The sequence below is a fragment of the Microcebus murinus genome, chromosome 4, assembly GCF_040939455.1.
Source record: "Microcebus murinus isolate Inina chromosome 4, M.murinus_Inina_mat1.0, whole genome shotgun sequence".
Lineage (NCBI taxonomy): Eukaryota > Metazoa > Chordata > Mammalia > Primates > Cheirogaleidae > Microcebus > Microcebus murinus.
The window spans coordinates 84,885,735-84,900,782 of record NC_134107.1 but is presented as its reverse complement, the minus strand read 5'-3'; the positions used below and the strand labels follow the sequence as shown (position 1 = coordinate 84,900,782).

At 35.4% G+C, this 15,048-nt stretch overlaps 1 long non-coding RNA gene across 1 annotated transcript in view; it reads left to right on the top strand.

The window, feature by feature from the left end:
- The window catches only part of LOC142870632 (uncharacterized), a 42,444-nt gene extending 28,235 nt beyond the window's left edge, over nucleotides 1-14,209 (top strand). The window contains exons 2-3 of the long non-coding RNA XR_012918995.1: nucleotides 8,651-8,695; nucleotides 13,657-14,209. This is a non-coding gene — a long non-coding RNA (uncharacterized LOC142870632). The remainder of the gene's footprint in view (nucleotides 1-8,650; nucleotides 8,696-13,656) is intronic.
- Nucleotides 14,210-15,048: the final 839 nt, after the last annotated feature.

Below are 15,048 nucleotides of genomic sequence, written 5' to 3'. Positions count from 1 at the left end.
TGGAAGGTGTTATCTTCAAGCTCTGAGATTCTTTCTTCTGCTTGATCTACCCTGTTCTTGAGACTTTCCACAGTATTTTGTAGTTCTCTGAGTTGATTCTTCATCTCCAGGACTTCGGTTAAAGTTTTCTTCACTGTGTCAATCTCTTTGTTGAACCTTTGTTCCATTTCTTGGAGGTTTTTTGTGTTTTCTTGGTGTTGGTTATTGAGTTGTTGTTGCAGCTGGGTGAGTGTTCTTATGATCCACATACGAAATTCCTTTTCTGTCATATCGGTTGCCTGATTTTGGTCGGTGTCCATTTCTAGGGGGCTGGTGCTCCTCCTTGGGGGTGTGTTTTCCGTTTGGTTCTTCATATTTCCTGAGTTCTTTCGCTGATTTCTTCCCATGTCGATCAGTTGTTGTTTCTTTCCTTAGGTTATTGTTTGGGTATTCACACACCTTGTTTAGTTTCTGAGGCGTTAGGTGGTGCCTGTGGGTGAAATTGGACCACTCCCTGTATATTGAGTCAGTGGGTGCCGTGGAAAGGCTGTGCAAGATGCCGTCCCTGTCAGTAGGTGGCGTTTGCTTGGAGGAACAGGCTATGGTGTTGATTTTGAGTCCTGTTATCAGCTCTGGTTCTGGGCGGAGCTGGGTTGGGTAAGCCTGCCCTCAGGCTGTTAGCAGGGGTCAAAGTTCTGTTCTCTGCTCTCAGGGCGGGGCTGGAATGGTCCGCTCAGCCAGAAAGTCTGGGTGTGGGGGTGGGGCTGTCTGAGACCCACAGTCTGCAGCAGGCCTCGCTTCTTGGAATATTTCTTTTAACTCTCTCCTATTTCATGGGTTTCAGCAAGTTTCAGTAAATAAAAGATAAGCTCTTTAGGGCCAAATGTTAGCGCAAGCCTTGGAAAATCTTGTTTGTGTTAACAAGGTTAAAATCACCTTACATGAGGTAATGTCGGATATTTATTTAAAAATATATTCTTTAAAATGTATATTTCCCCAGGTAAAGTAGACTCCTCATGAGTTCCACAATACTGTTAAGGAAAAGAGAAAGTATTCAATCAATATTTGTTGAATAAATGGATATATGCCCAGGATCCTCAAACAAAAAAAATCAAACATCTCCTTTAATTTTAAAGAAGTTACATTTTAAGGCTTATTTATAATCTCTGGAATTCAAAATAAGAGAAACTATTAAAATGAATGTCTATGGCAGCTGAACAATATGTTCTCAGGATCATCTGATTGAGGAAGGTTGAAATCTGACAAAGGTCTTCAACATGGCAACCACAAGAATGCCAAATATTTTACAGAAAAAAAAAAAACCTTAAGGATTTAATCATCATTAAACTAATAAACATTTTTTTACAAATAGAATGTAAACCTGTGTCTTTATTAATTGCTTTGCTATATATATAAACATAGAACCTACCTGTTTAAATGTGTACCTCAATGCTATTTGAGCTCTCAAAAATTAGCTAATAAAGAAGCACTGTGAGAATAGTTGTTTTCAGCCTGATAAAATGACCATTTATTAGTAAAATGTCTGCCTCATAGTCACCAATTCCTAGTGGCATTGCCTATTCTGCTTCGCAGTAAGACATGGGAAATTGTTCACAAAAGGCTCTTGTTAGTTGGAACCTCCTGCAGATGTCTGTAATTAGGGTTAATGGGTGACCCCAGGCTTATTTGGAAGTAGGAAATAATTTAAGAAAGAGCATTTGAGTTGAAACTAAAAGGAAAAATTAAGTCTGGGCATCCAGAATGGGGACAGGGCATTCACGCAGAGGGAAGAGTATGAATAAAGACTCGGAAAAGAAAAACTCACAATGAACAGAAAACAGGGGCTATGAGTTGACAACTCATGGGAAATTCGATAAGAAAGATAGTTTGTAGTAAGGAGGGCCATGAAAATCCAGCTGAGAAGCATGGACACAGTCACTGGGGACAGTGAAGTGTCATTGAAGTGCAACATTTGAAATGTCCAACTCCTCCTACTGAACATGATTACAGGGGTTTCCCTAGTGCTGAATATACTGATTTCCTAAACCAGAAGTTATTTTCTTTAGATTAGTATTCTTTTATAAAAATTCAGATTCCCAATAAAGCTATTAAGAGCATTTTGTCTTTATAACTTTAAAGATATGGAGAAATGCCCATGCATATGTAAAATATTTCAGATAAAAGAGAGCTAATTAAGTCAAATGATGTCCATGATTATGTAGCATTTGGTTAGGTACACAGTGTACCACACTCATTCAGCGTTTAGAGTTTTAGGTATGATCACACATCCCAAATCATCTGTCTTGTTTTAAGTAATATTTTGCTTATGATCTAACACACAATTGACATTTATATAACATGCAATTCAACATGAATTCTTTTTTAGAATGCAAATATAATTTGGAGAAGTCATTTGTGTCTGAAGACTCTATAGAAATGCACAATGTCTATTCATTCTCATTAGTGTGCTGTTACACAATAATCTGAGCTCTCCTTCACAGTTTATCATTCCATTCCTTTCTTATGCATCTTTCTTCATTTAGGAACACAAAATTGTTCTGTTTACCACATGGCTGCCTCACAGAAAAGTGACTCTGGAATCACTTGCTGTCAACTCATCTAGGCAATGCACTCAAGAACAAACTATTTTTGGGCACACACATAGCCAGTGTCAGCATTTTTCCCTTACTTGAATATTTTTATTTCAAGATAAGTGTTCTGTCTTCTTGCCCTAAATTGGGATGACTGTGACAATCACACTTTCACTATAATAATGGGAATAGTCCAATGATGATATTAATGCAAGCCAGGGGTTAAATCTGGTAGTGACACAAAACTGCACTCAGTGCCTTAAAGAATAAAACTTCTCCTAATTTTATGAACAATTTATCTCCTTGAAAGCATTTCTATTGTGTATTATGTTGAAATTAGAATTTCAGATTTTATTATAAAATATTTTGATTGCTTGATTGTGTAATATCTGGTGGAGAATGGAGGGAAGCCTTCTGAAAGTATACAGAAAGCATATCCTCTCTTGAATAGAAATTTTAAAATTCCGTTGTTGCCATTCCACTACCACAAAATACCATCTGTCAGGAGCATTGTGATGGCTCTTACATACTGGCAGAGTTGGAGCAGAGTAGGGCAATAGAATAGTAGAAATGTAGACAGATTGTCAGGAAAACTGAGCCCTAATCGCAAATCTATTGCTTACGAACATTATGCACTTGGATATCGGTTAATGTCAGTTTTTCATTTCTAAAATGAGAGTTATAAAATCTGACCCACCAATTTTACAGAATTCTATCAGACCAAGCCATTGAAAACTTGTAAAATGCAATGCAACTACATAGCATTGTTACTCCATATTCCTGTATTTACTCTTAAAACACATACAAAGCCTGACCAGGAGCGGTGGCTCACACCTGTAATCCTAGCACTCTGGGAAGCAGAGGCGGGTGGATAGCTCGAGGTCAGGAGTTCGAAACCAGCCTGAGCAAGAGTGAGACCCCATCTATAGTATAAATAGAAATAAATTAATTGGCCAACTAATATATATAGAAAAAAATATTAGCCGGGCATGGTGGCGCATGCGTGTAGTCCCAGCTACTTGGGAGGCTGAGGCAGTAGGATCGCTTGAGCCCAGGAGTTTCAGGTTGCTGTGAGCTAGGCTGATGCCGTGGCACTCACTCTAGCCTGGGCAACAAAGTGAGACTCTGTCTCAAACAAAACAAAACAAAACAAAAAAACCACATATGAAGCAAATGCAGAGAGAGACTGTAAGTAAATAATACTAAAGGATCTGTTTCCATTCATTTATGCTGAGATATCTCAGAGATTTAATTCTCTGATATAGAAGTGAATTGGATTCTTGACTTATGATACAACAAAAATGTTTCTATCTTATACTTACCACACTCCAAGTATCTCGAAAGCAACATTTTGATACTTCACAATGAAACTTAAATCCATATTACTTGGTGGCATACTGTAATAAAAATCACCATAGTTTTTATGTGGGTTCTATCATGAGTCTGAAAGATAGAAGTTTGGCTCAGTAAGTATTTATTGTCAGCATTACTGATAATGAGATGTTGTGACATACTAGAAAGATCACTTAACATGGAGTCAGAGGTTATAGAACTAGCTCTTCCATTGCTACATTACAATGGCAATGTATGGAGCCATTCTGTGTTGCTTGAAATTCTTTGGTTCTTAGTGTACTTACCTATAAATGGAGATGAAATCTGATAGTCTGTAAGACTGTATTGGACATACAAAGTGTCAAGTGTGTATACATATTTGCAATCTATAAGGATACATACAAATAATAAATTACAGCAGTAGTAGTGTCTGTCATACAATAGGGAAAAAGGCCAAGAATTAAGATTGCAGGGTATCGCTAGCTCCTCCCATTCTGGAAGGGAATGAAACTAAAGCTCTTCCACTAACATAGGAAAACAAAAGGGCTTTCATTCACTTACAGATCTAATAAAAAAGAATGAGAGAAGTACAAGCCGTCTCAGTCTGTTTGGGTTGCTGTAAAAAACTGTCATAAACTTGGTAGCTAGTAAACAACAGAAATTTATTTGGGGTTATTTATTTAATAATCCCAAGGGCCCCACCTCTAAATACCCTCACATTAGGGAATAGGTTTCAACGTAAGAATTTGCAGCAGACTCTAGCAAAGGCCAACAGAAAAAAACTCTAATCACCCATATTGGCTTGGTGTTCAACTTATCTGGAAAAATTTTGTCCCCTCCCTGAACATTGGATTAGAAAGAGTTTTCTAAGTCTTTTGTATGGATTATTAAAATTTGCTATATGTAGACAATGGAATATTACTCAATTATAAGAAACGACAGTGATCTAGCACCGCTTATATTTGCCTGGATTGAGCTTGAGCCCATTATCCAAAGTGAGGTGACAGAAGATAGGAAGAATGGGCTCCACATGTACTTGCCATCAAATTGGTACTGACTGATTAACACTATGGTGCTCACATGGTGGTGGTGGTGTTCTCCAGGGATTAGGGGGTTGGGAGGGTTGACTCACAACTGAGGGACATGGTGAGCATTGTACAGGGGAAGGGCATACCTCTAACCTTTGCTAGGGAGAGGCAAAGATAAAATGTAACCAAAATGTTTGTATTCTCTTAAATTCCTGAAATAAAATATATATATATATATGTATATATATATATATATATATATACAAAAAGTTAGCATAAGTAGCTTTTATCTTATGCAACCTTACTGTAACATAGAAATTCACCCAGAATTAAGGGTTAATATTAATAAAATATGTTACATTTTGATATACTATTCTAGAATAAAAATGTAAACAAATAATATAACTAAAGTTAAATTAAATCTATCTAAAAGAATATATTATTTCCAGTGAAACAAAAGAAATAAAAACAAAAACAGACATTGAAGTTCTTAGCAATATAATAATGACAGTACAGAAATAAATCAGGCAACGATGAATTGAAATAAAATATCCATTGGTAATTCAGCTTGCAGAAAATCAGTTTATTCTTTTATATAGATATTTAATTATATTTTTGGTTTAGTCACTTTGATGTATCCTATTATTTTTATACTGTATTTTACTTTTATTTGATAGTGACTAAAAAATGCTTTTGCTTATTCTCAGTGAAATTTGAATAAGCAGTAAAGGCATCAGTTCATAGTGATACTGTCCTCAAAGACAAACATAATTTTGAAATCGAAAAAATAATTGCTCAGAAAACATCTACCAAACTTCAAACATCAAGATAATATGAAATATCCAGATTACTGGATATATAATTCAACTTCTGGGTGATTAATATGTAGTTGTTACCACTTTTTAATATTAATTGTATAGAAAAATGTCCTGTAGCCAAGCTCTCTAATGTCCCTAAAATATTTGAAAGGTTGACAGAATGAAAAATGCAGACAGCTGAATTATTCTTCCTTTCAGAACTGTTAATGTATTTCTATAATTAAACACACCGTTTCAACAGATTTTTAAATAATTTCTATCACAGATAAATATCACAGAAAATATCTATTTAGCCAAATATGCTTCCATTTAAAAAACTACTCTTGTGGCAAACATAAAGCTCTTATAAACTTCAACTGTATCAAAAGTTTTGAGTAAATTCATGTTAGTGAAAGCTCAGAAAATCAGAAATCGTTTATGCATTACAAGGAAAACACATTTGTAAGCAAACTGGTCCATCAGTACAACTGCAGTTGTGGTAAGAAAACTTCCCTGGTTGAAATTACAGCTTTGAAGATTTCTGGATTGGCAATTCCTTTAGATTGGTGTGTATATAATACTAGAGTAACTTGTTAAAAAGTGAAAAAATCACAAGCACTTGTTTATTTGGTGATCATAAAGTTAAAGATTTTGACAAACTTTTCACTCATTTACTATTTGAGACTGATAATTATATTCATGCAGAAATCTAAAAGAAAATTATTAAAAATTGAGAATAAAAGGTTGACAACTGCTAGGAATAGACTAATAGGAAAATGTTGCTAAATTAAATTATTTCCAGATACTATCAGATGCATTTAACTGTAGATATCCATTTTGGCTGAATAAATTCATAGCTTTCAATAAGCCTAATTTGACTAAAAAAAAAAAATGTAAGTGAATTCTTTTTGCTATCACACCAGTCAAGGTCTTCAAGATATTATCCATATTCTAATTATTGTTAACTCATCTTTCTTTACAGTGGATGAGATGAAGGAGGAAGTTTTATAGAGTATTGTATAAACACATGGCAACTTCATTCCATTATTATCTAATTAGCTATCGATCAGGCAAATTCAGTGCTTGGGTTGAAATGATCCACACTGAATCAACCTGAGTTCTTAGTTGCAAGAAAAAGAACATAAGTATAGATGCTTTAAGCTGCACTAGAAAGGCAGGAGAACCAGGCTCAGAAAATAGTAAAGAAAAGGAAAGGACAGCACACTGAGACCATCACTGTTGCACTGTTGAATATTAGAAGCCAGAGACTTAAGAGCCATGACTACAAACTTTGAATGCCAGGTGTGTTCGCTGACACCTCTTTAATAGCTATTCTCTACTTTAAGACCCCTAAACCTAGTTAAAATGCAGAGTAAGCTTGCTGGATTGGTAAAGCCATTTGCTCAGTCCATTTCTGCATGGTTGACCCAGAAAACAAGTTTCTAGCTTTTCAGTGTCCATGGTGGGAGGCAGCCTCTGCCTGATCATTAAGACTCACAGAGAGTGTGAGGAATGTTTCAACATGCAAAGGATGTTCATTTGTTAGGCAGATAAACAACAAACAGACAAAATGAGACAAATGCTTGCTAAACTGCAGATAGATAAAATTGGGAAAACAGCAAGGATGACAGTGGATAATGACACAGGCTTTGGCATCAGACTGATCTGAGTGTGAATTTTGGCTCCTCTACTTGCTAAATATATAACCTCCAACGTGTTTCCTAGCCTTTCTGAGCAGCTGCTAGTTTGTAATTTCCATGAGTACGAACTGTGTCTGTCCTGTTGGTTGTGGTATTCGCAGCAGCCAGAACCATGTCCGACAATGAGCAAAAGCTCTAAAATAGTTACTGAATGAATGACCAGGCCAAATCCCATTTTCACATACAATGACAGCACGTAACATGCCTCCTAAAATACCTAAACAGTTTATTTGTTTTCATAATTATTCAGCTGATATATTTCCTCAGCACCAGACTAAGCTCCATAGAATCAGGGACAATACGTTTTTTTAAAGATTATTTTTTTCCCTGTGTCTGTTTAATGATTCGAGAAGATCTGCATATTTATTTTGTCACTGTTGATGAATGAGAAATGCCAGTTAAAAGGAAATACTTCAAAATATGAAATACTTTTCTTAATATATTTTTTGTTAGAAATTATTTCCAAGAAAATGTTTCCAGTAACATATAAACAAATACCATATTTTTATTCTTATAAAAATATGAGTAATCCATCTATTTTTAAGCAGTGGCCACTTTTAACATTTTTCCTATGTACAGTAAGTAATTCCACTCACTTAATTACATACATATTTTTTTTCTTATTAAATAGAGTGCATGTAATTAAAAGCTGTGTGGTTCCAAACACCTATGAGATTATCTCCTTCCCTTAAGTCACCACGTTTGTCCCAAAACCCCTCTTTAGAGAGGTCTCATTGTATCTTTTTTGTACATATTAATTCCTGATGGAATATTAAATCTTTGGCTTCCCATTGGATAAATGTTTCTATATAGGCATTGCTCCAGATTCTCCTGGAACATAATTTCTTCCCAGAGAGTAGATGAGAAAATCTTGCAAGGTGTTATTATTACTACAATTGTTAGGACTAGCATTTATGGAACATGTGTTAAATGTCAGGCTCTATGCTAAGGGCTTCGCTGTGCAATTACTCTTATAATCCATTCTAAAACCAGATGAAATAGGAACTATTATTATCCCCACATTATAGTTAAGAAATGGATCTTAGACAGCTCACATAGCTGGTAGGTCCTAGAGCTGAGATTCAAACTGACCCTAGAAGACTATTTGAAACCACTTCCCTATGTTTGGGATTCTGTCCACTAGTTACTCTGTCTCCTATTTTAACAAGGGAATTTATTTTATGTTTACATTTATCTTTTAAATTTTATTTTATTTCCTTCAGAAAGAGACCTCCTTTTGCTTAAGGAAAGACCAAGATTATGTAAAGGTAAGTATTGTCTGAGAAATTTTATAAGTCATATCAATAAATGTGCTTTCAGTCCAGAGTCATGGTTTTACAACTCATATGCAGCCAGACACAGAAAAATGATAAAGATTCAGCTTGTTAGGTGACATAATTGTGAAATCTCTATCACCCTAGAAATTAATTGAGATTAGAAAGCACAGAGATTAGCAATAAGGAGTTATGTCTCAGGCATAAATGTTTGAATTTTGTTAGCTTTTCTCAAAAATAATATGAAAGAAAAATAATTCCCCAGTATAGAAAAAAGTACAGCAGAAAAGTCGCAAAAAATTATTCTGACCTATTTATTTCTCGATTTTACTACAGAAATCAACCGCTAAAGCACATGTACACTGGTGCTGTTAGTCAACTTATACTACTATTGTTTGTGGAGATTATGTCCCAAATTCAACCAAAGTTGTACACATAATGGAAAAGTTTGAATTACATGAAGGGAAAGAAGTTGACAGAAAAAGAGGGAGATTTTTAATGCCATTTTCTTTCTTTATTCTTATTTTATTTTAAACTGAGAAATTATAATTATATACAGTTAAGGGGTACAAAATGATATTATAATGTGTCTACAATAAGGAATGATTAAATCAAGCTTGTTAATCTATCCATCACCTCAAATACTTATCTTTGTGGTGAGAACATTTGAAATTTACTCTTTTAGCAATTTTAAAATATACAATACACTATTATTAACTGTAGCCACCATGTTCAGGAAATCTCAAAACTGATTGTTCCTGTAGAACTGAAACTTTGTACCTTTTGACCAACATCTTCCCATTCCCCCCACCCCTTAGCCTCTGGTAACCATTATTCTACTCTGTGAGTTTGGTTGTTTGACACTCCACTATGAGCGAGATCATGTGCCTGGTTCATTTCACTTAGCAGAGTTCAACCGTCTTTTGCAAATGACAGAATTTTCTTCTTTTTTAAGGCTGAATGGTATTTCATTGTGTATATCCTGGTCTCTCCAGAAAGTATCCAGCCATGTAGCTGTTCTTCTTATATTGACAATGGCTGGATACTTTCCCGGCATACCTCGTAGCTCATATTTTCTTTGGCCATTCATCTGTTGATGGTCATTGAGATCGATTTCATATATTGGCTATTGTGAATAATGCTGTAACGAACATGGTAGTGTAGATATCTCTTTGACATATTGAATAAAATTACCATATGACCCGGCAATCCTCTTCTGGGCATATACCCAAAGGAGGGATAATTTTTAAGAGGAAATATTTCACCATTCCATTCTTCTATGCATTTAGTGAGAATGTTAGTTATGAACAGCATCTCCCACTATCAAATCGTAGTTTACAACAGAGATCGGCAAACCTTTTCTATAAAGGATGAGATAGTAAATATTTTAGGTTTTTCAGGCTAGTTGGTTTCTGTCAAAACTATTCAACTCTGCTATTATAGCACAAAAGTGGCTATAGACACAGACAAATGACCATGGCTGTGTTTCAATAAAATCATACTTAAAAAAAAAAAAAGCAACTTGCCTATAGGCTATAGTTTGTCAATCCCAGGTCTAGAAGAGAGAGACTCAGAAACACAAATCCCCTGATAAAAATAATTGAGACTACTTAATTATGGAGTCTTAAAAGATCACATTGGTAGCTTATCAAAATTGTTGCTAAGGAAGCGTATGCTAAAATTCTTCATATTGCCTATGAGTATAAACACTGAGGGAAAACATAAGGTATTCTATAGGTTAAGATAGTGAAATCTAATTAAGAATGAGAAATTTTTAACAAAGTCAAGAGAGCATGATCATACTGTTAGTGAATCTAAGCAATTATTACAGACTCTGGGATAGCATGAGTAGGAGAATTTCATGAGAAAACATATACGTGTAGAAATATATTAATTGGCTTTGAGACTATTTCAGAATCTCAGATGTCTGATTGTGAGTAATTTCTAAGCTTTTTACTGAGGTCTTTACAGACATATTTTCATGTAAACTCATGCTACTCTTTGCTTCAACGTTTGTGGAAGATTTAAAAAGTAGTGTGCAGTCATTTTGGCATGCATACACATCTAAACATATACATATGTATGAGTAAAAAGAAAAAAGAGTGTATTACTTAAAGAACTAGCAATTTCTATACACAAAGACACCACGGAGGATACAGATTTGAGGTTTAGTGAGGAGAGAGAGAAAAAGCTGTCTGTCCATCGAAGCACCCTCCTTACTGATACTCTGGTTATAGACACTTAGGAAAAGTCTACTCTGTGACGAGATATTATCTTCTGAATAAGCTCAGTTACACCAAAGAGACAGGAAAATAAGAGTAATAAATCATTCTTTCTCTGTGCATGAGAAAGCTTTTAGTCTCTGCCCAGTAACCCGGAAGTGAAAATTGGACAGATTTTTGCAATGAATTTATTGAAGATTGCTGCCAAATATGCTTTTCCTCATGTTTCTCATACATTGTGAGCTATACTTCAATTTATGCAATCATCTAACTTGCTTTCTTATATCATTCCACCCTCTATTCTAACACCTGACAAACCTATAGATTCTATCTTCAAAACATTTCTCAAGCATGACTCCTCCTCTGTGTACCCGTTGCTAATGTCTTTCTTATGATCATCATTGCATCTTATTCAAACTTACAGAATGGAGTCCTAACTAATAGTGTCCTAAGACACTTATCTACTGTCTTTAAAATCTCATCCTTTACATTGCTCCCAGAATTGTCTTTTCAAAAGACAAAACAGATTGTTTTTTCTACTTTAAATTTTCTAATAGATAAAACATACATACAAGATGAATTCCATATCTTTGGCATAGCATGCCAAGTACTCCATGATCTGTGTTTGGTTCTGAAAGGCAATACATGTACCATCCTTCTTTCCTCTGGCAACCAACCCTACCTCCTGACTATTAATATAAACTGGGTTAAAGTCATCATACCCATTCATGCTGATTGGCCCAAGGAGTTGGCATATTACCCAAAATGGGTCTATTAGAGTCCTCTCCTAAAAGTTTCAAACTCCAGTAGGAAAAAGGACATTTTTTTTTTCTATCTCTCATCATATATTAAGAGAACTTGAGTCCAGAACTGAAGTCCATTTTCAAAGACCTGTCTTCTACATCAGTCTTGTGCAATAGCAGAGAAAAAAGAAACTGCACAGAAAAGAGTAAAAATGAGAAGTGCATACCATCCTGGCTACAGCTGTCCCTACACCAGCTTCTATACACCCTTCCCTATTCTGGTCTTCCATCTTATGACATGATCTAGTGAGTTTTCGATTTTATTATAGCTTATACTACTGTATTGGAATATTGTCACTTGTGACTAAAGATTTTTGACCAATGCAAATGAAATTCTTCTTCTTCCTTTCAGTTCTTTCTGTCACCTTTTTAAAGACCTAGTTCTTACCCATACTGCAACTTTATCCCTGCACTATTCTTTAAATTTACCCAGAGATCAGAGGCAAAGGCCCAATATATTCTTTTTCCTTCCTTAGTTTTGTTCTTATCTTACATAAGGCTTGTCTTTTTTAGTTTTCTGAATCACAACAGGTAGGCTGTCAAGAGCTTTAGAATTTAACAATGGGCATTCCAAGGGCCCCAAGATGTCATGATGGCACCAACAGAAATAAATCATATTGGGCAAAGCCAGACCCTGGTGGGAGGGACACTTAGTGAAACAACATATACAAGAAGTTGTCAGATAAAAGATTGTAGGGAAAGAGCAAGAGAGTAGACAATGGAAATTTATTTGTGATAGCCCCTGTTAAAGTACTTATAATAAAATATCATTAGCACCACATATGTGATATTGGTGAAAGACTCCAGATCCCAACTCAGAAGGCCTGAGTGTTTGCTGTGAGTCATTTGGACAAATAATTTAACTTGGTTAAGATTTGGTTTTCTTTCCTATCATTGGGTATTAACAGCTTTTCTGGATGTATCATACTTATGGTGTGGAGATGAAATAATAAATGGGTAAAATCTGAAATTAGATAGAACTTTGTGACTGAGAGAATCTTATACAGAACCTGAAACCAAAAAAGTAAGTCTCAGACTGAGAATATCAGATGCTGAGACAGACTAATGGGACAAAGGTCTCTTGTCCTATATCCTTTCTCACGCTGAAAAAGAGCTCTATTTTTTCTTAACTTACTAAAACTGCCAATAGTTAAAACAGTACTACTTTCCAAGTAATGTAACTTTTTAAGGATAGCAAGGAAAAAGATCATTTCTGGTTTTCAAGGCCTGGATTCAATAAGTAATATAAATTCATGCCACTTGGTGAGCACATGGCAATTTCCCTGATACCACTAAAAATTAAATAAGGGAAAAAATGCAATTTGGTAGCTTCTTCAAGAGCTTTTTTTATTTTCTTGCTGATACTGCAAGGTTTCAAGATAATTAGATTTATGCAACATCATAGCAAGAGCTCCCAATTTCAGCATTGTGACAGGCCCATTGATAAAACCTGCTCAGGCAGAGACCAAGTTGGGGAAAATGACAGTTTATTATTCTAGTTCTCCTGAAGTAAAGGAAATATCCTTAGAAACTTGAATCCATCCATCCTCTTTTAAGGAGAAGGCCATTAGTCTTTTTCCTTATTAAAATGAACACAAATTCAACATTCATAGATTGAATTCAGTTGCAGTTGGAAACTTAGGTGCCTACACATTTTAACAGACATTTTCTAAGGCAGAATATACTGATAGCAGTTTCAGTATGTAGCCCCGACCTTATGACAACAGAGGTAGCAGTTTTTAACCTGGTAAAAATGTAATAAAATGCAATGTCTACTTATAAACTCAAGAGAATAGCAATGACACCTATTTTTACCACCAAATCCCAAGATTTGCAAATTTAGCATAACAGCCAGTAGTCCTTTAATGTAAATAATAAAATGACATAATCCACAATTCCATTTCTTTGCTATTTTTGTGTTTTCCTACAGTAGTTATTGAGCACCCGTTGTGTGCAAGGCATTGAGCTGGAATAGACATAAGAATACCACATGGCACTGCATTCGAAGAACACCAAGTTCACGAAGGAGAAAGGTGCTGATTTCTTGTCCTGGGCCTGACTGACTTCAGTTAGTTTTGTGACCTTTGGTAAGTCACTTCTCCTATGTCATTCTTTCATTGGACAGTTTTTTTTTTTTTTATCAGTGGCTTCCCATGAGCAGAAACAAGATTGAATGAGGAACAATTAGGCATGGCCCAAGCCTTTATGGAACTGATGTTATAGTGGGTAACAAAAATATTAAAGAATTGAACACAACAATAAATACAAATAAATATTGTGTAAACCTGTGGTCCTTAACCCCTGGGGTGCAGATCAGTACCAGTTGGTCCATGACCTGTTATGGACCTGGCCACACAGCAGGAGGTAAGGCAGGTGTATTTATAGCAAAACTCCCAGTCACTTACATCACTGATTGAGCTCCACCTCCTGTGAGAGCAACAACAGCATTAGTTGCAGGAAGACAAGCTCAGGGCTCCCACTGATTTTGCATTATGGTGAGTTGTATAATTATTTCATTATATATTACAACACAATAATATAAGAAATACAGTGTACAATAATTGTAATATGCTGGAATCATCCCCACACCACCCTCCCCTGACTAGTCCATGGAAAATATTGTCTTCCATGAAACCAGTCCCTGGTGCCAAAAAGGTTGGGACTGCTGGTGTAAATTGTAATATAAAACATATGACATGAAAGAATATTTAAAACTTGAGCCTATGATTTATTTGGCCTGAAATATCTATCTGAGGAAGTAAAATTTAGGCTGATACCTAAAGGAAGAGAGAACATTGTGTGCAAAGAACAAAAGTAGAAGTATAACAGGTTTGGGGAATTTGAGTGCTGTGTGGCTGGAATGCAAAGATCAAAGGGAAAAGGCACAGGATTGGACTTGCCAACCAGACACTGCTCAGGTCCTTCAAGGCCTTTTATACAAGGTAAGGATTTTGGAATATATCCTAAGTGAAACGAAAAATCACCAAAAGATGATAAACAGCTGAATGACATGATCATATTTGTATCTTTAAAGACTACTCAGGCTTTGGTATAAACAGTGGATTGAAAGAATAAGTTGTAGCATTTGGTAGCAACACACTAGTTATACGCACTGAAATATGGATATATCTCCAAAATCCATAATAGGTACTGAATGAAAAAAGAAAAGACAACTCATTCCACAGCACAATTCCTTTCTATAATGATAGCATGACCAAAACATATACCAATAAAAGAGTTATTATATACATTAGACCCCTTAAAATGTCTGTTCTTGAAAGCCTGCATGGGGACAGTGATGGGAATAAAATGCAATAAATAA